Raw genomic sequence first — 24,362 nt, forward strand, 5'->3', positions numbered from 1 at the left:
CACGGTGCGGTCCTGCGTAGAGCGCGCCTGCGCATCATGTCCCTCTGCATCGACGTCCCCTCTTTTGGCGCGTACAAGCGCGGGAGGCCTCGGAAAGCGCGCAAAATGGCCGCCCTCGTCCGAGCCGGGGGCCGGGAGGAACTCGATCGACTGGACCCGCTCGCCCTCGTAGGACCCCTGCCGTGCCGATTCGGCCGCCTGGGATTGGGAGTAGCGGCTGGTCGTATTTTCATAGAGGACGCAGGTTTCGATGGTGGTGGCTAGGGTGAGGCGCTTTATTTTGAGGAGCTGCTGGCGTAGGGTGTCCGAGGTGACCCCAAAAACTATCTGATCCCAAATCATGGAATCGGAGGTGGCCTCATAGCCGCAGGACTGCGCGAGGATACGGAGGTGTGTCAAATAAGATTGAAAAGGCTCATCCTTACCCTGCAGGCGCTGCTGGAAGAGGTACCTCTCGAAGCTCTCATTTACTTTGACGCTGAAGTGTTGCTCAAATTTATGAAGGACCGTCTTGTACTTCGTCTTGTCCTCTTCTTCCACGAATGCCAGGGAGTTGTAGATGATGATGGCGTGTTGCCTCGCCGTGGAGAGGACGAGGGCGATCTTCCTGGTGTCCGATACATTCTCCCTGTCAGTGGCTTCTAAGAAGAGCTGGAAGCGATGTTTAAACAGCATCCAGTTGACGCTGAGATTTCCAGCGATTTGGAGCGGCTGCGGCGGGCCGATGGTGTCCATGGCGCAGGATGGCAGATCTCTGAAGAGGTGCAGGTAGGTCTCACAGTCGCTGGTGAGTTTCCAGTCATGGTATCATGTTGTGTTGGGTGTTCCGATACACAAACAAACCAACATAGTTGTAGATGGTACAACTCTGTTTTATTATTCTGTTCAATAACAACTGTTAACTTCTGGCTGTGGTTCGTACTTCACCAGCTAACCTGTGGACCCAGCCCTAGCACTATCTTAGAGAGGCACTCAGCACATGGGTGTATGTCTGAGTGGCACGCTGTGAGCTCTGTGCCCTGAGCTATCTCCTGGTAGAATGAGTGGGAACTGTGGTGTTCCCTGTTTTATAGTGCGTGTGCTCTCACTGGTGATTGGCTGTGATGTTGTGTGTCTGTTGATTGGTCCGTCTACCTGTCCATCAGTGTGTGTGTGATTGCACCATGCTATGTTAATATGGATATCATGACACTCCCCTCTTGCCAGGGCCTTCCAGTCTGGCCCACTGATTGACCAGCAGCTCGCAAAGGTGGGATATCCACCCTGACAATGACGAGGATCCCAACTCCAACCAGATAAATGGCAAAAGAATCAGGTTGAGGGGTGTGGGATGGCTGTAGTGGGATTGCAACCAGCTCTGCAGCCTGTTGATGGGTTCGCCACCACATGCAAATTCCACCCAGGGGTTTTCAAGAGCATCTTAAATCAGCAGAGGGGAATGGAGAGGTTTAAGACGAGAATTCCAGAGTCTCGGACCCGAGTATCTGAAGAGGTGACCTCCAATTGTGGGGGCAAAAGAAGATGAAGATGTACAAAGGTCAGAGTCAGAGGAATGTAGAATTCCTGGGAGTGCAGAGATTTGTACGGATAGGGACAGAGATTTATAGGGATGGGGCCAGGAAAGGCCTTGAACAAAAGGAAGACAGTTTAAAATTTGAGGTATTGGAAGACCGGTGGGTCAGGGTGATCAGTGGTTGAGACAATATGGACAGCAGAGCTTTTCGTGCGTGAATAAGTGGCAGATGGATAATTCTACCAGGGTGGAATTGTGGCAGAAATGAAGGAAAGTTCAAGTGAGTCAATGAGTGTGTGCAAATGGCAGAGGGAACAGGCCTGGGGCTCCCAACCATTTTCATTTCCCAAATTACTTACATTTCCCAGATCCATCAATCCGAGGTGGCAATAGGTCTCGAAAGTGGGCTTAGAACCACTTCTCCTTTCGAACGTGGGCCTAACACTGGTGAAGTTTCAGTTTCAGTCAGCTTCTGTCCCTTTAAGGCCCGTTGCCACCTTCTGACCTTGAGCTCAGTATTTTCTGATCCTGGAAACACTGTGGTCTCCTCTTCATATCCCCTTCTTGTGGCAGGAGCCCTTTTGGCAGCCCAGGGAAATGGATCGAGGCTGGGGGGCATGTATGGAGGGAAGAGGAAACCTCCAGCCCTACTGGAATTTGACAAAAAGAGGAGAATCCTGGCACTTACATCAACATAAGTCTTCACAAACTTTGATTCTAAATTTGACAACTAAACTCATTGGATAAATCCTAGGCCAAAATGACAAAGTCGTGCAACAGCCATATTTTAATGATTTTAAACAGTTAAGTGAGGCTCATTGAGGAAGAAAACCAACATATACCCTGTCATGAGCACGTCACTGAAAAGTAATCAAAATAAAGGTCACATAGTACAACATACATCATGTACTCGGGTGTTCAGGGTTTGGTTTCACCTCAGAGTCAACTCAACAGTACGATGAGTTTTTCACTGAGCCAAGTTTGGCATCTTAATAATATCGTAGAATTTACAGTGCAAAAGGAGGCCATTCGGCCCATCGAGTATGCACCGCCCTTTGGAAAGAGCACTCTACCTAAGCCCACACCTCCACCCTATCCCCATGACCCCTCCTAGTCTTTTTGGACACTAAGGCAATTTAGCATGGCCATTCCACCTAATCTGCGCAGTTTTGGACTCATGTCTGTGCTATCACTAAGACCACCTGTTTCCACTTATGTTACATTATCCGGCCTCTCCCCTGTGTCTGTGCGCCTTGGGCTGAAACCTCTGTCATGTAATCGTCACCTCCCTATTCAACAGTTCCATTACACACCTGGCTGCTCTCCCACATTTTACCCCTGTAAACTTAAAGCCATCCAAAAGTCTGCTACCCATGCCTTAATTCACTGCAATTCCTTTCCCCTATGATCCTTGTGCTCCAAGACTTGCATTCGCTCCCAGTCAATTCTCACCCTTGTTTACAAATCCCTCCATGGCCTCAACTCTCCTTATCTCTGCAATATCCTTTTGGCCACCTGTCCTAATATTTCCTTCTGTGTCTGGGTGTCTCACTTTATTTTATAATGTTCCTGTGAAGTTGACGGGGATGATTTATGATGTTAAAGGTGTTATATAAATAGAAGTTGTTGTTGTTGACTGTAACTCTGACCTCCTGTTTTACAATATCCCATTGGTTTCACAACAAACTCTATCTCTGATGCTTTTTTCCCTCTGTGGGTTTGCAGCCTCTATAAAGATGGCGGCCGTTAACTCAGGCCTGTCACTGGGAGCAGGCCGCATCTGTCCCGGGCCCGGAAACTTCTTCTTGGGGTTTGGAGCCTCCTCCGCGTTTCAGTGAAACCGCCCGGCCGCGTCCTGTATCGGCACTGCGCATGCTCCTGCTAACAATGCCCAGGGAGTGATTGACGGCAGCTCTGGACCAATAGGAAGAGAGGGGTGGGCCTAGAGGGCCGAGTGGTTGCAGCGGGTCCGCCAACCAATCGGAGTGAATGAGGGTCGGGGCTGAGCCCAGTCATCATGTGAGCTGAAGCATGTGCAGTACCGATGACAACACATGATTCAGGCGGTAGGGTGGAAATCCTCAGCCGGTCAAATTCGATCGGGTGAGGGATGGAGCCGGCGGATGGGTCGGTCGGCTTCTTAAACACTCCGTGTAGCCCGAAGCCCCGAATACGAAGCTAGGATACAGCAGTTCAACCGGCGAGTTAGGCAAACAAGCATTCAACCAAATCCATTACATTTGTCTATTTATAAAGTGATTATGAATATGAAAATGTATTTAATAATTCAATTTTTTTACATAAGAACATAAGAACTAGGAACAGGAGTAGGCCATCTGGCCCCTCGAGCCTGCTCCGCCATTTAATGAGATCATGGCTGATCTTTGTGGACTCAGCTCCACTCTCCGGCCCGTACACCATATCCCCGAATCCCTTTATTCTTTAGAAAGGCATCTATCTTTTTCTTAAAAACGTTTAAAGAAGGAGCCTCAACTGCTTCACTGGGCAAGGAATTCCAGAGATTCACAACCCTTTGGGTGAAGAAGTTCCTCCTACACTCCGTCCTAAATCTACCTCCCCTTATTTTGAGGCTATGCCCCCTAGTTCTGCTTTCCCCGACCAGTGGAAACAACCTGCCCGCATCTATCCTATCTAATCCCTTCATAATTTTATATGTCTCAATAAGATCCCCCCCGCATCCTTCTAAACTCCAATGAGTACAGTCCCAGTCTACTCAACCTCTCGTCATAATCTAATCCCCTCAACTCTGGGATCAACCTAGTGAATCTCCTCTGCACTCCCTCCAGTGCCAATATGTCCTTTCTCAGGTAAGGAGACCAAAACTGAACACAATATTCCAGATGCGGCCTCACCAACACCCTATACAATTGCAGCATAACCTCCCTAGTCTTGAACTCCATCCCTCTAGCAATGAAAGACAAAACTCGATTAGCCTTCTTAATCACCTGTTGCACCTGCACACCAACTTTTTGCGACTCGTGCACCAGCACACCCAGGTCCCTCTGCACATTTTGGTAAATGATTTCAAGTCATATGTATTTAGGAAATTACTTCATTTACAACAGTAGTCAGCATTTTCCTGTGAGCTTCAGGACCTCATGCATTTGGCCTGCACATCAATAATTTAGTTTAAAAAAAGGTAGCGATCTGATTCGGGATGGAGGCTAATCCGTCTGCTGGATCAGTCAGGTCGTGATTATGGCCTTGTGACATGAGGCATCGGGCTCCAATGGTCCTCTGGCCTGTCACAGGGGGGCACTTCAAAACTTCTCTGTTAGATCGTGCCCTATGCGGGTGAATTGCAATCTGGATTTCACCATAAATCACCCTGCGATCCCTGCTCAAAATTACACTTGGTAACTTTTTGGGAGAATTGCGCCCGTAGTATATCTTTTATAGGTATGATCATTCCCCAGGCTATCTTGGCAATGATAAAGGTACTTTCAAGATTCAAAACATCCTTATAAAATCTGAAAACATGGGGCGGGAATCTCTGTCGGCAGACACCGGAATCGCGAATGGGCAGAGAACCGGTTGAGAACCGTGGTGGGCAATGCCATGCTCTGGTGCATTGACAGCAGTGTTAATGCGTTCTACTCCGCATTTACAGTGAACGCTGTTCACAATCATTGGCGGGCTTGGCTCGGCGGTCTCTGGGGCCTTCCCGATTCTCCGTCTCCACACCAGGGGGAATTACCGACGGCGAGTTTCACTTACGGTTTTGAAGATCAGGAAACATGCATTGTGGCCGATAAGGGAGGGAGAGGAGGTAGGACACGCAGCGGCATGACCGTAAGCTGCCGCCGCTTCCGCTGGCAGGGATGGCTGGGGTGGGGGGGTGGGGTCGTGGAATGTCTGCCAGGCCTGCGAGGGACACGGAGGGTGACCAGGGAATGGACCATAGGGTCTGGGCGACCCCCCCCCCCCCATGGTATTGGGTTGTCCATGCACGGTAGTCATTGCCACGGCCTGCCAGGCAGCCATATTGCTGCGCATCCCACTGACCGTCCATTGTGGCCTATGGTTGTGCAAAGTGACACTGTCTGTATGGGTGCCCCCACCACACCACACCCCCACTCCACCCTACCACCCCCAGACTTCACCCCACCAACCCCGCACTCCATCCTCCACACTTCATCCCTTCACCGCACTCTACCCCCCACCCTCCACCCCCCACATTCCACCCTCCATCCCACCACCCCCAGGAATGGTGGCCTTCACCCTAGTTGCTGCAGTCCTAGGGAATGCACTGAGGCTGTACGAGCTGGATCTGCCCTGTAGCACTGGAGCCTGCCGCAGAGGAACAGGAGGCAGCTGGAGAGAATTGGAAGCTGGCCGCCCACCAAGCTGAGGAGGAGAAGGGAAGGAGGCGCCGCTTGAGGCCTTGTGTGTACCGGCAGCACCTGTCATTCGAGGGCCTGCCGGACTGGGCATGCTGTCGAAGACAACGGCTAAGCAGAGAGACAGTGCAACGTATCTGCCAGGTCATGGTGTGCCTGGCACCGCGAGGGAATGGGAGAGGAAACCCGCTCCCAGTGGCCATCAAGGTGATGGTCGTCCTGAACATTTACGCAACGGGGTCCTTCCAGGCGCCAAGTGGGGACCTGTCCAGGATCTCACAGACCTCGGTGTACAGTTGCACCGTGCCTTCACGGAGGCCCAGGTGACTCAATACATCCATTTTAATGTGGACTGGGTCCACCAGGATGCCTGGGCAGTGGGGTTCGCCATCAGCGCCGAGATGCCCAGAGTCCAGGGGTGATCAATGTCCCCCGACGAGCACTGGCGCATGACGTGCCAGTCTTCACAAACCCGAAAGGGGTTCCATTCGATGACATGCAGCTGGTGTGTGATCATGAGATGCACATCATGCATGTCTGTGCCCGATACCTGGGCAGTGTGCACTACGCCTTCACCATGGCACACTTGACTTTTCCTGACATCTTTGAGGTGCACCCCCGGCTGAGGGTTAGATCGTGGGCGACGGGAGTTATCCACTGCAGTCTCGGCTGTTGACGCCTCTCCGGTGGCCACAGACCTATGCAGAGACCCACTACAATGACGCCCAGGGGCATGATCGAGCGGTGTTTCGGCATCCTGAAGATGCGGTTCAGGAGGGGCTGCTCTGGAGTGGCCTGCCAGTATAGCACTACGGCAGTCTCCCACATCGTGGTGGCCTGCTGTGCCCACCACAGCACCGTGCAGCAGAGGGGCGGCAGGCTGGAAGAGAATCATGAACGCCAGTCCTCGCCCGACCAGGAGGATTCAGGGGAGGGCAAGGATGGGCAGGGCAGGGGGCCTGGGTAGGTATGGGAGGGCGCACAATGTGTGCACCTGGGCTGGCACGTATGGGCGCTCTGATCACCTCCAGGTTTACCGACTAGGGGGCCTAGCCAGCTGCACGGACATCACATCCCACCCTCACAGCCCCCCCCCCCCCCCCCGCCACACTTGCACCTCCCTCCACGATTCCTACCTGCCTCACTACGGGTGCAGGCCCTGGGTTGGCAGTAACAGCGGGTCTGTCCATCCCTGGTTGGATTCCGCTAGCCATTGTCTGCAGGAAGTGAACGTCAGACATGTTAGCATGATGCATATCCCCGTGCTCAACCAGGTCTACCAGACTATACGGTGGCCCGGGCCTGCACTGCAGACCCTGCATGTCCTCTCCCCCATCCCCACACCCAGCCCAGCCGTTTCCCCTGGCACTCAGCCCTCTACACTCCTGGAACCATTGGGGCGTCTGGCCCTGGTGCCCATCCTTGCTGCGAGGGGTACCATTGACTGGCGCTACCCATGCCAGCGGTACGCTCTGCAGCCCCTGCCCGGCGGCCTCCAGCAGGGGCTTCCATGGGCATTGCCCGTGGGTGGGCCGCATGCTGCCCTGCTGCCACCTCCTGAAGCCCCCGTCCAAGATCTTTTCCAGCAATTTCACATCCACATTTAGCAGGGAGAGTCACCTATACGACCCACAGCTCTTCGGAATTTTATCCCGTTTCAAAATAAGGGAAATAACGTTGGGGTGTGGGGGGGGGGAGCACTCCTAACTCCTTTGACTCATTAAAAGCCTTTACCAAAAGCGGCTCCAACAGCCCGGAAAATCTTTTATAGAACTCACCCGGGTATCCGTCTGGTTCCGGGGCTTTGCCCGACTGCATCGCCCCCAACCCTTCTATAACCTCCCCAAGCCCAATTGGGGCTTCCAGATCCTCCACCAACTCTTCATCTATCCTCGGAACTCCAAAACCCCCAGAAACCGTTTCATCTCCTCCTCCCCGGCTGGGGGTTCCGATTTATACAATTTACTGTAAAACTCCCGAAACACATCATTCACCCCTGCCGGGTCCAGAACCGCCTTCCCCCTGTACCCTTCACTTTCCCTATCTCTCTCGCCGCCTCCTGTTTCCTCAGCTGGTACGCCAGCGCCCTCCTAGCTTTTTCTCCATATTCATAAACCGCCCCTCTTACCTGTGGTGTTGGGTGCTCTGAGGTACAGACGAACCAACACGGTTGCGATTGGTACAACGCAGTTTTATTCCAACTAGTTATTTACACATCTGTCTTGGTACTCAGCACGTGGTGACGGTGTGAGTGTCTTGTTAATGAGGTCCTGGCCTTGTCCTGTCTCCAGATGGACTGGCCAGCAGGTGTTGTGTTTCTTGTCTTATACTGTGTCTGCTCTTGGCTGTGATTGGCTGTCATGTTATGTGTGCTGATTGGTCTGTTGGTCTGTCTATCATGATGCGTGTGTTGTGATGTGTGTTTGAATATCATGACATCCACCCTTTTTTACAAGATTATGTGCCTACGTGGTTATAAATATAAATGTGTCCTGAGTGCAGCTAAAGGTGTGTGTGCGTGATATTTACAGCATGTACATGTGGCGTAACTATATACAAGGGGCGATGTCAGGTGTGACATGCTAACGAGGTTGTACCATAACAAAAGAAGAAGAACGTTGAAATTTGGACCGACCAAACGAGGCCTGGAACGATAAAACAGTGACATGTTACAATACAGTAGTTGCTAAAATGTGACGTGTGAACAGTCTCATAAGTCCAGTCAAGTAGGTGGGCGACGAATTCGGGTTGACCGTCAGGGTGGCACTCCATTCATCGGCCGGATTGATGGTGTTGACCCGGTTCACATCAATGACCGCAACCCGGAAGGCGTCTTGGTCATCTGTGTCGTCGGTTTGGATGTCGTGATGTGGAGGCTGGATGGTCCACACGTGTCTGCGAGGTTGTCGGAGATGTGGAAGATCCACAGGTTGAGCCGCTCGACAGTAGGCAGCGTAGTGGCCCATCTTGCCACAGCGTAGGCATTGTCGGGTTTTTGCAGGACATTGCCCTTTTTAAATGTGCAGCTCCACAGTTGCCGCACGTCATGACGTCATGGCGTTCGTTACGCCACTGCGCATGCGCAGTTCGGTCTTGCATCGGGCGCGCCTGCGTAGCACGTCCCTCAGTGTTGCCGTAGGTGTTGGCACGCACAAACGCGGGAGGCCTCAAAAAACGCGTGAAACGGCCGCCCTCGTCCGGGCCGCGGGCCGGGAGAAACTCGATTGCCTGGATGCGTTCGGCCTCGTGGGCGGCCTGGCTTGCCGATTCGATCGCTTGGGACCTCCTCCGTGCCGATTCGGTCGCCTGAAATTGGGCATAGCGGCTGGTCGCATTTTCATGCAGGACACATGCTTCAACTGCAGATGCTAAGGTCAGGCCTTTAATTTTTAGAAGCTGCTGGCGTAGGCCACTGGAGGCAACGCCAAAAACGATCTGGTCCCGGATCATGGACTCTGAGGTGGTGCCGTAACCGCAGGACTGCGCGAGTATGCGGAGGTGCGTCAGGAAGGACTGAAAGAGCTCATCCTTACCTTGTAGGCGCTGCTGAAAGATATACCTCTCAAAGCTTTCATTGACCTCAATGTTGAAGTGCTGGTCGAGCTTGAGGAGGACCGTGTCATATTTAGATTTGTTCTTGCCTTCCGCGAACACCAAGGAGTTGTATACATCGATGGCGTGCTGACCTGCGGTAGTGAGGAGCATGGCAATCTTTGTTTCGTCCGAGGCGCCCTGTTTTTCGTTGGCTCGCATGAACAGTTCGAATCGCTGCTTGAAGAGCTTCCAATTGGTGCCCAGGTTCTCAGCGACTTGCAACGGCTGCGGTTTGTTGTGGGTGTCCATGGCTCAGGATGGCAGATTTGCCGGTAAGTATCGATTCACTCACTGGTACCATGTGGTGTTGGGTGCTCTGAGGTACAGACGAACCAACACGGTTGCGATTGGTACAACTCAGTTTTATTCCAACTAGTTATTTACACATCTGTCTTGGTACTCAGCACGTGGTGACTGTGTGAGTGTCTTGTTAATGAAGTCCTGGCCTTGTCCTGTCTCCAGATGGACTGGCCAGCAGGTGTCGTGTTTCTTGTCTTATACTGTGTCTGCTCTTGTCTGTGATTGGCTGTCGTGTTATGTGTGCTAATTGGTCTGTTGGTCTGTCTATCATGATGTGTGTGTCGTGATGTGTGTTTGAATATCATGACATTACCCTCCTCAGCTGTCCCACCGCCTTACCTGTGGACAGGAACCCAAATTCTAGCTGCAGTCCCTGACTCTCTTTTAAAAGCCCATCATCCGGAGACTCCGCATACCTCCTGTCCACATATGGCGTGAAAGTTAAGTAGCTCACTGCTGCTCTTAGTTTGGAAAGTGTATAGATTAAGATTACCTCATTGGCAGTGAATTTATGTGGGGAAAATATCCAGCCGCACACGACCTCTCGTAGCTCTTAATAAAATAATTTTAAAAGCATCATTCCAAATCAGCCCATACTTGCTGACATAGGTCTGCGACAGAAACAAAATCATCTCACAGTGCACTTCCGATAAAGTAGAATCAACTGTTGCTACTTATTAATTCATTCTTTGGACAGGGTAATTGCCCACATTTTTCTCCTCTTCCTCCTACAATGTCGCTATTCTTCTCCTTTTTTTAAATCAGTCATTAATCCGTTTCTTGTGAAGGGATTAGCATCAGCATTAAAACAATGGTGATTGATGACAAAGTTGGGAAAAACGTTATTTTCCCCTGCACTGGCTAATACTTGGGATGGTTTTGTGCAAAGCTAACCATGGCAAGTTTCAGGTCTGCTTCAGATATTTACACAAAGATAGTTGTGGTGGTCATTCCCATAAATGGTCCAAGCATTCAGGAGCATGCCCACATTGCCCAATGTCTGATTATTCAATCACTTAACCCTGGGGTAACTCCTTGTGGTCTGAACCCTATAATGGTGTCCTTCTCCAGTCTTTCCAAAGGTAAATATTTCAGGGAGACAAGGCACGAATCGTTAAGCTGCTGCTTTTCATATACCCGCTACCAATGCCATTTGAAGGTTTAATCAACTACTCAGAGGTTAGTTTCTGATTGATTTCTATTGGCTCTGTCTGAGTTTGAAAAAGTGCTATGCGTTGTCTCATGCTGTTAAAAGTTGAGTAGTTGACAGGGAATGGTGTTGCACATGGTGAAGGCCTGGTTTTGACTTCAAGGGTTCTGAGCAGACAATGTGTTCCTAGTCATGGGTGTTGTGATGTGGCTACCATTCCCCTTGTTCTGTAGCAGGAGAGTGAGAATGAGCAGAGAGCAACCTAGGAGGAGGACATGCTTCCCACTGAAGGATGTGGTAGAGGAGGAGCAGGACTCTCTGCGGGCGGCCTCCTTTCCCCACAGTCTTCAGCGGACATTTATCTTACCTCAAACTAAGCCGGTAACAGTTTGTGCATTGTCCCCGTTGTGCCCATGGAAATCTGCCACCTGTTGCAGGCAGAGCTGCAGTAGTTTATGGGGACAGGGCAAGGACACATCTGCCAATGACTGTGAAGGTGACTGGGACCAATAACTTCTTTGCTTCAGAATCCTTCCAGGCTGCCAGGCGACATGTCTGCGATCTCACAGTTGGTCATCTACTGCTACAATCGGAAAGGTGACAGGCGCTGATTGTGTCAGGATAGCAGGGCGCATAAAGTTCTCTCTGATCAGAGAGAAGCAGATGGAATGTGCTTGTGGCTTTGCCAGGGTAGCTAGCTTCTCCATGGCGCAGGCGCCATTGACTGCACACCTGTTGCTTGTGGGCGCCACACCTAAATGCAGAGATGTACTGCAACTGTAATGACTTCCATTCCCTGAATCCATGGCTGATGTGCAACCAAGCTCAACACATCACACAGGTGAATGCCCATTATCCTGGCAGTGGTCATGTTGCATTTATTCTTTGTCAGTGCACTGTTCCGTCAGTATTTGAACACCACGTCAAAGCAGAGGGTGGCTACTGGGCAACAAGGGTCATCTGTTGACCACTTCACTCATGATTCTGGTGTGTAGTCATATGGCTGGCATGCATATAACGAGCCATGATGTCACCCAAAACATCATCGAGCAGACCATGAAGTGCTCAAACAATGTTTCCGCTGTGTGGACCGCTCTGGGGAAGCCCTGCAGTACTCACAGGATCGTGTGTCACAATTCTTAGTGATCCGTTGTATTCACCATAACCTCACCACCTTGAGGCCACAGTCCTTTTCACCACAGATGCTGAGGAAGAAAAGGAAGATGAAAGGAAGAGGTAACAACACATCTCTTTTCCCACTGAACTCTCTCATTCGAATACAGTCCATTGGGTACTAAATTCCCAATGGACAACAGCCTTACCTTTGTTACAGGTCATCACTGTCATAATATACACCAGTATATCATGGTGCAGATCCGGACACACAGCGAGACCAACCAACACACACAACACCGCAACCAATCACCAGTTAGAGCACACGCACTATAAAGACAGGGGGCATCAGGGTTCCCGCTCATTCGGGATGCAGCCCCCTAGAAGGACAGAGCTTACAGCACAGATCTTCACCATGAGCTGAGTGCATAGACTGGTTAGGACAGGCATAGGTCTTTAGTTTAATCTAACATCGTGTTAACCCACAGTGAAAGTATGTTCAACAGTTTCTAACTTAACAAAATAGTGTTGCACTATTTTAAGTGTTGGTGGCCCGTATGTATTCCACGGATCCAGAGCACCCAACACATCATGATACCAGGAGTTGAGGGATATTAGAACTTGTTAGACCTACCTGCAAGTGATCTGCCTTCCAACAGCATACAGTCATCCTGCAAAATGGACAGCGTCCGCCCGCCACCGCCGCTCTGCATCACCGGTAACCTAGGGCCAACTGGAAGATATTCGAACAACGCTTCCAGCTCTACCTTGAAGCCACAGACCGGGAAGATGCATCAGACACCAGGGAGATCGCTCTCTTCCTATCCATGGCCGGGGAACATGCCATCCACATTTTCAATTCCCTCACCGTTGCTGATGATGAAGATAAATCAAAATTCAAGACGGTCCTCCTCAAGTTTGACACTCACTGCAGCATAAAGGTGAATGAAAGTTTTGAGCGCTATGTATTCCAACAGCGTTTGCAAGGTAAGGATGAATCTTTCCAATCCTTTCTCACCCACCTCCGCATCCTTGCGCAGTCCTGTAATTACGGGCCCACCTCCGACTCCATGATACGCAACCAGATCGTTTTCGGTGTTCAGTCGGATCCCCTACGCCAGCAACTCCTCAAGGTAAAGCAGATCACCCTGGCGACTGCCATCGAGACCTGTGTGCTACACGAACACTCCATTAGTCGGTATTCCCACATCCAAGCGGCTGAAAGGTCCCCACGAGGCAGAACGGGTCCAAGCAATCGAGTAACTCCAGGGCCTCAGCCTGGATGAGGGTGGCCATTTTGCGTGCTTTTCGCGGACTCCCGTGCTTGTGCGCACCGAACGAGGGGACAGCAACGTCAGCGAATGTACTGCGCAGGTGCGCACCACGTACGACCGCACCGCGCATGCGCGGTGGCGCAGCGAACGTACTGACGCTACAACGTGCGGCAACTGTGGCTCGCCCACTTAAAGCAGCAATGCCCTGCCAAATCCCGATGATGCCTGAGATGTGGCAAACTTGGCCACTATGCTGCTTTATGCAGACCAGCTCAGCCTGCCAACTCATATCTCTCCAGCCAGCCTCGCAGGAATGGCCGGGCCATTCAACCCATGGTCACCGAGTCCGATACGGACCTACTACCCGATATTGACACCGAGGAACCGAAGGCGCCTTTTCGAGTCAGTATCATTACAAAAAACAGGATGTCCCCGAAGCAAAGAATCCAGCCGCTGTCGGTATACAGCATCGATCCGGACGACGAGTGGTGTGCCACCCTGACGGTCAACCAGTCCCAAATACGATTCCGCCTGGACACTGGTGCCTCAGCCAATCTCATTGCGCGGTCTGACCTCCAAAGCCTTCGTGTCAAACCAGCCATCCTGCCATCAGCCTGCCAGCTATTAGATTATAATGGCAATGCCATTGCTGCCAGCGGCTTGTGCCAACTTGAAGTGACGCACAGGTCATGCAAAGCCATCCTTCCCTTTGAAATCGTGGGCTCCTCGAAGGCCTCCCTGCTTGGCGCGCAGGCATGCAAGCTGTTGAACCTAGTTCAGAGAGTTCACTCTCTCTCTCCTGCTGACGCGCCTGCCTTTCAGGACACTGACTTCAGGGCGCAGCACGATGCCATTATCCACCAGTACCACGACGTCTTCGAGGGCATGGGCACGCTCCAGTACACCTACAAGATTTTATTAAAACCGAATGGCAAACCTGTGGTGCACGCACCTCGCAGGGTCCCAGCACCCCTTAAGGACCGCCTCAAGCAGCAGCTGCAGGACCTGCAGAACCAAGGAGTCATTTCCAAAGTCACGGAACCAACCGACTGGGTCAGCTCCATGGTGTGTGTAAAAAAGCCTTCCGGCGAATTGAGAATTTGCATTCCCAAGGATCTAAATCGCAATATCATGAGGGAGCATTATCCAATTCCCAAGTGCGAAGAGCTCACATGTGAGATGGCTCACGCCAAGCTCTTCACCAAACTCGACGCCTCAAAAGGATTCTGGCAAATCCAGCTCGATAAATCCAGAAGGAAATTTTACACATTTAATACCCCCTTTGGCAGATATTGTTACAACAGGATGCCGTTTGGGATCATATCTGCATCAGAAGTGTTCCATAGGATTCTGGAACAAATGATGGAAGGCATTGAAGGTGTTCGCGTCTATGTCGATGACATAATCATTTGGTCCACCACCCCGCAGGAGCATGTTAGTCGTCTCCAGCGCGTATTCAGACGTATACATGAGCATGGCCTCCACCTCAACAGGGCCAAATGCTCTTTTGGGCAGACGGAACTCAAGTTCCTCGGGGACCACATCTCCCAATTGGGTGTGCAGCCGGATGCGGACAAGGTAGCTGCCATCACAGCTATGAAAACACCAGAGGACAAGAAGGCGGTCCTCCGAAATTCTGGGCATGGTCAATTTTTTAGGGAAATCTATCCCAAACCTCGCCTCTCATACCACGGCTCTCAGGAACGTGGTCAGGAAGACAACAGACTTCCAATGGCTCCCTGCCCACGAGCGCGAATGGAGGGAACTGAAAGCAAAACTGACCACGGCTCCGGTCTTAGCCTCCTTTGATCCAGCAAAGGAGACCAAAATTTTGACCGATGCCAGTCAATCCGGCATTGGGGCAGTGCTCCTTCAACATGATGAGGCCTCTACGCGCAGATAGAAAAGGAGTGCCTGGGCCTTCTGACCGGTGTGGCTAGGTTTCACGATTATGTCTACGGACTTCCTCAATTCACCGTCGAGACCGACCATCGCCCACTGGTCAATATAATACAGAAAGACTTGAACAACATGACGCCTCGCCTCCAGCGTATTCTTCTCAAGCTCCGGCGACATGACTTCCAGCTGGTATACACCCCAGACAAAGACCTCATCATTGCTGACGCTCTCTCCAGGGCAGTCAACACTCCATGTGACCCAGCGGGATTTGTCTGCCAGGTTGACGCCCATGCGGCATTCGCGGCTCCAATCTACCTGCCTCGGATGAACGCCTCGTCCAAATTTGCAGCGAGACGGCGGCTGACCCCTTGCTACAGCATGTCATGCGCCACGTAACGGACGGGTGGCTCAAGGGCCAATGCCCTCAGTTCTATAATGTCAGAGATGATCTGGCGGTAGTAGACGGGGTTCTTCTAAAACTGGACCGCATTGTCATCCCGCATAGCATGCGCCAGCTTGTCCTGGAACAACTGCAGGAGGGCCACCTTTGCGTGGAAAAGTGCCGCCAACGGGCCCGAGAGGCAGTGTACTGGCCCAACATTAATGAGGACATAGCCAACACAGTGCTCAACTGCCCCACTTGTCAGCGCTTCCAGCTGGCCCAACCACGTGAGACCCTGCAGCCCCATGAGTTGGTCACGTCACCATGGACCAAGGTGGTCATCGACCTGTTCCACGCGCTGGGTAGAGACTATGTCCTGATCGTGGACTACTTTTTGAATTACCCGGAGGTGATACGGTTGCACGACATCACCTCGTCTGCAGTCATTCGTACATGTAAAGAAACCTTTGCTCGACACGGCATCCCGCTCACGGTTATGTGGGACAATGGCCCCTGCTTCGCCAGCCAGGAATGGTCCAACTTTGCCAGGTGGTACAATTTTGCTCATGTGACATTCATTCCCCTGTACCCCCAATCCAACGGCAAAGCGGAGAAGGGAGTCCATATAGTCAAACGGCTTCTCTGCAAGGCTGCCGATGCTGGGTCCGATTTCTACCTTGCCTTGCTGGCCTATCGCTCCGCCCCACTGTCCACTGGCCTGTTGCCAGCCCAGTTACTAATGGGCCGTACCCTGAGGACGACGGTGCCGTCCATCCATGTCCCAGACTTCGACCACGTAGTGGTCCTTCACCAGATGCAGCTGTCTCGTGCACAGCACAAGGCGGCTCATGACTCCCGTGCAGCTGATCTCCCTGCTCTGGCTCCAGATGACAATGTCCGTGTCCATCTTCCGGATGGTGGCTGGTCTGCAACCTCTGTTGTCCTTCGGCAGGTGGCTCCCCGCTCATTCCTGGTTCGTCTACCGGATGGCTCTATTCTGCGCCGTAATCGACGCGCCCTTCGTCTCGTTCCACGCTCGCCATGTGATCCTCCACTGTCACCTCACCCTTCTGCTGACCCTGCCACGGACTATGCAGAGCTCCCTGTCACTCCGCCTCCCCCTGACTCTGACACAGTCCAGCCCTCTCCTGAACCGGCGGCTCTCGACCCATCCTTGAGGCAGTCAACCAGAATTCGTCACCCACCTCAGAGACTTAATTTATGAACTTTGCGGACTTATAGACTCTCTGAATTGTTTTGTTGCTTTGTTTGATCATTTCCCTGGTTTGTATATAGTGTTGATCTCGTTATTCTTGTTGCATACTGCTTCTCTGCACCAGGCACCTTCCCATGTAAATAGCTTAGTTCTCATGTACGTAGTCCTGTAAATATGTCTTCGCACCCCACACGTAGTTAGGAACATTCTCACCATGCATTATTTATTGCCACACACATACATTCTTTTATAAAAGGGGGGATGTCATAATATACACCAGTGTATCATGGTGCAGATACACACACACTGATGGACACACAGCAAGACCAATCAACACACACAACACTGCAGCCAATCACCAGTTAGAGCACACGCACTATAAAGACAGGGGACATCAGAGTTCCCGCTCGTTTTGGATGAAGCCTCCTAGAAGGACAGAGCTTACGGCTTACAGCACAGATCTTCACCATGTGCTGAGTGCATAGACTGGTTAGGACAGGCATAGGTCTTTAGTTTAATCTCACATCGTGTTAACCCACAGTGAAAGTATGTTCAACAGTTTCTAACTTAATAAAATAGTGTTAGCACTATTTTAAATGTTGGTGGCCTGTATGTGTTCCACGGATCCAGAACACCCAACACATCAATCACTGCATCCTCTTGGCCACAATGCTGAAATAAAAGCCACCATAAAACAATCATTCCAAACAAATCTTAACAAACAAATCATTCAATATTTGATACAAAAGTCAACTAATCCACTAGCATGCCTTCCCTTAGTGCTTACCTTCCATGTACCTTTGCCTGGCCTAGTGCTCTTCATAGTAACTGTAGCATGGCTCGTCAATGGCCGATGACTTACAGTGTTGGAGACTTGCAGGATGCCCGTGAGCCACTCTTGCCCTAGAGCAGGGATGGGCAACGTAGGCTAGTGAGTGGGCTACATGAATGGCACTCGTTCATCTCAGTGGGCTGCAGACTAGTTCACTCTCCATGACCCCATGAATAAGATTAAATACATTTAATACACATCAAATATTTTATAACGAGTTATAGAAAATGCTTAATCATTTATCTATTAATAGAACTATCATCAACTTAAAATGGGAAAAACAATAGAAATATTTACACTTTGGAAGCAGAGGGAGTGCACGACTATCACAGTCAACGTTGTGTGCAATCAGCATGTACCTCACTTCACATGCTCTTGGTTTACGTGCGTATCACTTCAGACTAGCCAGTAGGAACAAAATCTATGCAGGCGGAAATCAGCGGAATGTGACATCTAGATGGGCTGCATGTGGGCCCCGGGGCTTTAGAGGGCCTGGTTTCAGACTGTACCATATGAGCAATGTCAGCAGTCTGGACTGGTTGACAGGCAACAACCGGAGCTGGGCAGAGTGACAGTTGTAGTACGAATTATGCCAGGCAGAGAGAGGACAATAGCTTTGTGTTCTGTGGAGCAACTGCTATTTTACCTGGATCTGCCGAAACAATCTCAATAATCTGTTGAAGGACAGATTGTTGTTCTGCAATGGAACCCTGCAAGCCCCTTTTAACACTGGTATCGAGAATCATGATGGCAGCAGTCTGAGCCGATGTCGGGTGGCTTCCATGTGCTACAATGGAAGATGAAGCATCAGCCATCAGGTGGTGCATCAGGGATGGGTTTGCAAGTGTTCTTGCTGCAGACGACTCATGCCTGATATTTCAACTAATGCAGATCTATCACTGTGCTGCCCTCTAAAGAACAGGCAGTGCCCGAATCTCAGCTGGTGGCTGTTGAGTGCAAGATCAAGTGACAGTGTTTCAGCATCAACAGTCTCCTAGTCCTCTTGGACTTCATGCCCCCCTGCCACGATTGGCCACGTTGCTGCTGATTCTCTTTAAACACCCAGTGATGCACAAGGCAGATTCTCATCTGTTCCCATAGCTAGTTTTTCCTGGAGCAGGTTGCTAGCCTGTCTCCGGAAGCTTATAGCTTGAGGGGTGTTAGTCTGCATCAGGAGTCTCTCCCATTCTTACCACCTGCCATTCACGTGTTGGAAGGATTTCGCACATTGGTAGTCATCCTACTGGCTGAGTTATGAACGCACCTTCCTTGCCCATCACGCCTTGGGGTGGGACTTGAACCCAGAGCTTCTGGCTCAGAGGAATGGATGCTACCCACTGCGCCACAAGACTACCTTGTTGGCCAGGTGACAGTATTGGATATGTGAATGGGGAAAGCCACTAGGGCAGGGTTCTGATGAGAGAAGGGCAGTGCTTTCAATTCTTTCTCCACTCTGAGACTCACCTGAATGCCAGTCAAGCAAAAAGTACTGTTTGTCTAAAGCAGTGCGATAAATTCAGAAATCTCCTCTCCCTGGAGTATATTTTCAAGTTTACACCTTATGGAAGGTTCATATGAATGGGAGGATCACCATCCTGATAGCTGTGAAAGAACGTGAAACTTTAACTTAAGTTTCATTGTCTAAAGCGCTCTGATTTAAACATTTCATCTGAATCCTATCCTATACATTTACCAGCTTTGCTGTTCTGTGAATTTAAACCCTTGGAGCTACAATTAACTTAATAGGAGTTTATTTTAACATAAATCACACCATGAACCTCCGATACAGGCATAGTCAAAAATATCAAAACATCCGACGAACATTGCTTTTTACGTCACCTTTAAGCTATAGCCCAGAAATTTTCAGCACTAACATTGGATTTAATTACCTTCCAAATTCCAGTGATTTGTATCATTTTCTCCATGATCTTTAAAAAATATATTTTTTCCTTCTTTCAGATTGCTCATGACTGTGGAATTTTGGCCAGACGTGTGGTGTAACTGATGTAATCATTTGGGATGAAGTCAGTTACATCATTCGCACAGGTTAAAAATACAGCACAAAGTCTAGGTCACGTTGTTTCATTAAGTAAGGCTGATTGTAATAAGTCTTCAATTACATCAATGATTTCCAAACACTGCACATCTTACGGTCTTTCTATCAATGTTCACCTTGTATTTTTGATGAATGGGTTTGTGTTAATCACCTAGACGCCTGATGCAATCTACAGTTCCAGTTCGCTACTGATTAACACTGTTGGTTGAGGGCACAATGTGTTTTTCCCTTTGAATTTTATGACAAATTGAGTTCAGCAGTTTCTAGCAGCCTCCGAGCTATTGGACTCCCAGTCACATAATTTCAAGCCAACTTAAGAGGCTTTAGTTGTTTGTTTTGTCAGATCATTCAGTGGAATAAGATATAGCCAAAGTTGCTCTGCTTTGAAAAGTGAAAGGACGGATGGTGCAGAGTTCCAAGTCCAGCACTCAAACATTTTCAGAAAATGGCAGCAGATTGATTTGCTAGTGGCTGCGGAAATATTCACCACTGACTATTCTAAACTCTCGGCTGAACGTGAGGATGTGACAAACAGAATCAATCAGGAACCGCTAAAAGTGGGGAAACATAAGCAAATAAAAGGGTGTGTTAAGGATCATGGATAATGATGATAAAGAGCTTCCTGGTGTGATTTGTGGAGTTCTTCATTGTATGTTTGGAAACACTTTGGAACACAGTCCTCTGGGATGCACTCTATTTCAGGAAAAATAAAAAATTATGCAACTTTTGAAAGGACAATATAATGCGGGTGTGTTAACTAAAAGTTGGAAGTATTTCACGGTACACAAAAATAACCATTTTAATTTTTCTATAAATTCAGTTTTGCATTCGGGGCAGTGTAGTGAGAGGGTACTGTCTTGAATCTTTTCAGATGATGCAAAACATTGGACTGGTGAGGAGAGGGAACATTCCTGTTGTGAAATGTCTTCATTGTTGTTGGATTTAATAGAATCAACCTATTTCAGGCATTTCAGGAGGAGATATCAAGTCAACCAAGTACTTGTTTTTGTGTAAATCTTGACTGAGAGTATAAGACTCCAATTATACTGACAGCATCAGTCAAGATCACCTATTCCTCCAAAATACTGCAGCACTGCATTGATTGGAGGAATCCTATAAATATAAATTCATATAAATGGAGAGGAATTAAACAGTTGATATTTATGTTCAGGTAAGCACACACCTTAACATTGTACTTAATTTTAAAATAGTTATCTCACCAGATCATATAATGTGGCATGGTTGCTTTTGATCAATATGAACCTGGTGTCTTAATACATTCATACTTAAATGGTGCATTTGCTAATTAAGCAGATGCTCCTTCATATAATTTCTATCAATTATGCTCCATTGTGTATCCTGGATTACATGTTCTGTTCCCGACATTCTGTAGGTTGAATAATTAATACGTTTATTCTACCCCTAGAACATCACTAAGGAGAGAGGTTAGGGTTATGGTTAGGGTTGTTGCAAATGCAACAAAAATAGAAAATGCTGGAAAAACGCAGCGGGACTGGCAGCACCCATGGACAGAGAAATTAGAGTTTACGTTTCAATTCCATATGATTCTTCAGATTTGGGCGTTAATTGTCTTCACATTCAAATAATAATCGCTTATTGTCACAAGTAGGCTTCAGTGAAGTTACTGTGAAAAGCCCCTAGTCGCCACATTCCGCCACCTGTTCGGGGAGGACGGTACGGGATTTGAACCCGCGCTACGTGCCTTGTTCTGCTATACAAGCCAGCTGTTTAGTCCACTGTGCTAAACCAGCCCCAAATTGATTTGGGAAGGTAAGATTGTTATGAGGAGAGGCCTAGATTTTCTGAAGGATAGAGGGACAGCATGAGGTACAGTGGTTAGCACAGCTGGCTCATAGCGCCAAGGACCCGGGTTCAATCCCGTCCTTGGGTGACTGTGTGGAGTTAGTACTTTCTCCCCGTGCCTGCGTGGGTTTCCTCCGGGTGCTCCGGTTTTCTCCCACAGTCCAAAGATGTGCAGGTTAGGTGGTTTGGCCGTGTTGAAATTGCTCATTAGTGTCCAAAAGTGAGCATTTTATGTGGGTTTGTGGGGTTACAGGGATAGGGTGGGGGAGTGGGTCTAGGTAGGGTGTTCTTTCCAATGCTCAGTGAAGATTCGATGGGCTGAATGGCGTTCACCTGTACTGTAGGAATGCTATGCTATGCTAAATATTCTAGTAGATGGTGACTTTCCTCGGGTCCAGCCCTGCTATGTTGAATCACATTCCACTTTGGTGCCCACCATCATGTCCAGTGGATAACCAGAGCCTTACATTGATGGCGGGGGAGCAGGGGGGATTTAAAAGAGACGACCACTTGCATTTAGAAGCACCTTAAACAAAGTTAAAACATCCAAGGCTAACATCCACACTAATAATCAAAATATTCAGGCTAATGACCAAACGCCTGTTCAAAGAGGGAGTAATGATGCAGTCCAGGCAACATTTTCCATCATTACCACCAGTTACATTCAGTGTTGTTGCTAATTGTGTTTCTCTTAATTTGGCTCTGAAGATGGCGGCCAATATGGTCGCCTTCCTTAATTCTAATTACGCTTGCTCTAGAGTCGCCAGGTATCTTTCGATACCGCCACAAGGTTCAAACCCAAATACTGACCAAAGACTTGATACACCAGTTAGTAAGTTCAAACTCAATGCTCATTTATTTACACACACAGTCAAACATACTCACGTATAAAACTCTACAAACTAAACTATCACTACTGCCAAAAGCCTATACTTAGCTTCGGCACCCACTCAGTCAGAGGAACAAGGGCTGTTGTTCGGTTCTGAGGCTGCTGGGGTCGAATTGGTACGGAATAACAGCTAGGAGCGTCTGTCTCGTAGCGCGCGTTGACCTTGGCCTTACTTGTTCTGGTGTTGCTGTTGGGCAGGTCTCTCCTTGGTGAGAGCTGGAGCCACAAGAGAGCGATTCTCTCTTGGGGGATTCTTCTTATACCCAAAATGGGCTTCGCGCCCTTTTGGGCGGGCCTTGAACTTGGCCCCAATTAATTGGGCAGTTTCCCAATCGTTCCTATCGATTTCTTCCAATAGAGGGGTGGGTGCCCTGATTGCTGGGCGTGTCCTAGGTGGCTGTTGGCCTGTTTTGTTCTGGTCTCCTCTGGCGCCGGGGTGTCTGTCTTGGTATTGTTTACTTAAATGTTACCCTTCTGTCCCTGGGGATGGCTCATTAGTATGGTAATGGTTTTGCAGTATCGGTTTTGTCTGGGAGCTACGGCTCCAATCAACAGACAAACCTTGCACCTGCTTGCTTTCTCAGTATTGTCCATTTTCCCTGAAATCTTTGCAAAGTGTCCATTTTGTAATCGGGAAGTGGTCATCCCAGATGGCTACATCCCTCCTTGTGATCCTCAACGCGAAGCGTGAAGGATCACATTACTGCGTCATCTTCGTTCTCTGACCAAACAGGACACCCATAAGCTCTTCACAGGCTCTACACTGCCCTATCCTATGAAACGCAATTTTTACGTAATATCGTTTTACTTACATACATCGGTATAAAACTCTACAGGGCGCTCTGACATTCAGGCATGCATTACAAAAATAAAAAACTGGAACCTCTAACTACCCTCAATAAACTATCCTCACTCAAACAATCAAAAATAATCTACAACACTTTAAACTGTACAAATAGCAGCAACACAAGTTTCTCAGACACAGAGGTTTACATTTCTTTATTGAACAAAACACACATAAAGAGAAGCGGATGCACTTTAAGTCATGTCAAGGGGTTCGGGGGTTTGGTGAAGTCCGAAAATAGGGGACCTAAACGTGTATACTGGGGTGCGAGAGCAGTAGGCTCTCCTTCACCATTTTCTGATTCTATGTGTCTGCACGACGCTGCAAAGAATCGCGAGTACTAAGAGGGCTTCTACTATGTAGGATAGTGAATACCAGGTGATAAACATATCACACCAGGTCGGGGTATCATTAACTGTCTTAGGACTAACTATCTCGGGGTTCTGTGTATGGCAGGGGTGGGAATCATTCACGGCCTGAGGGGTAGGGGTCAGGGGGGTAGCGTCTGCGCGCAACTGAAGGGATCCCGCTAAGATCCAGGCGAACATGAAGGTTGTCTTCATCTTTCCGTCTTTCTGTTTTCTTCTTTTTTCTTCCTTTGGGGTTCTTGAGGTTCTGGAGTTCTATGGACACAAGCATAATATCTGTTATTATCTTGCTTAAGGTCTCGTATGTCTGTCTGTCTGTCCTTTGTTGCCAATTACCCATTATGATTGGTCACCATCTTTGACTCCCTCATTTTCTTTTTTTTAAACCAAATATTTGGACAAGACATCCGAGAAAAATACTGACATAGTGCGGGCTGTCTCGCAGCCTGTGCGATCTACAATTCTAGTGTTTGAGGATGTAAATAGCATACGGAAGCAACCTAAGGGTCGCCAAAAACAAACAAAAGAATTTCGAACTGAAAGTGCCAAAATGGGGTGCGTATGGGCGGGTAAGACATGGGTGGAATCCCCGGATAGGACGGTGATCAGTGCCGTTTGTGCTCTACCCAGAGTAGCTGACCAGAGGTGGGTCCTCAGGCACGGCAGGGACCAGTGCCATTTCTCCACTGCCTGAGCGAACGGGTAAGAGTGTGGTCATCATGGGGGGCTGCCTCTCGTGATCGAATC

The 24,362-nt window shown here is 49.3% G+C and overlaps 1 long non-coding RNA gene across 2 annotated transcripts in view; it reads right to left on the minus strand.

Annotated features, from left to right (window-relative positions):
- Positions 1 to 19,682, minus strand: part of LOC140427286 (uncharacterized) — a 29,427-nt gene extending 9,745 nt beyond the window's left edge. The window contains exons 1-3 of one of the 2 annotated variants that reach the window (XR_011948440.1): positions 19,524 to 19,682; positions 19,099 to 19,236; positions 17,592 to 17,705 (exon numbers count right to left, since the gene is read on the minus strand). This is a non-coding gene — a long non-coding RNA (uncharacterized lncRNA). Of the gene's footprint in view, positions 1 to 17,591; positions 17,706 to 19,098; positions 19,237 to 19,523 lie in introns of those variants that run through there. The other variant, XR_011948439.1, reaches the window with a different exon arrangement.
- Between the last annotated feature and the right edge of the window lie 4,680 nt (positions 19,683 to 24,362).

Source organism: Scyliorhinus torazame, chromosome 7, assembly GCF_047496885.1.
Source record: "Scyliorhinus torazame isolate Kashiwa2021f chromosome 7, sScyTor2.1, whole genome shotgun sequence".
NCBI lineage: Eukaryota > Metazoa > Chordata > Chondrichthyes > Carcharhiniformes > Scyliorhinidae > Scyliorhinus > Scyliorhinus torazame.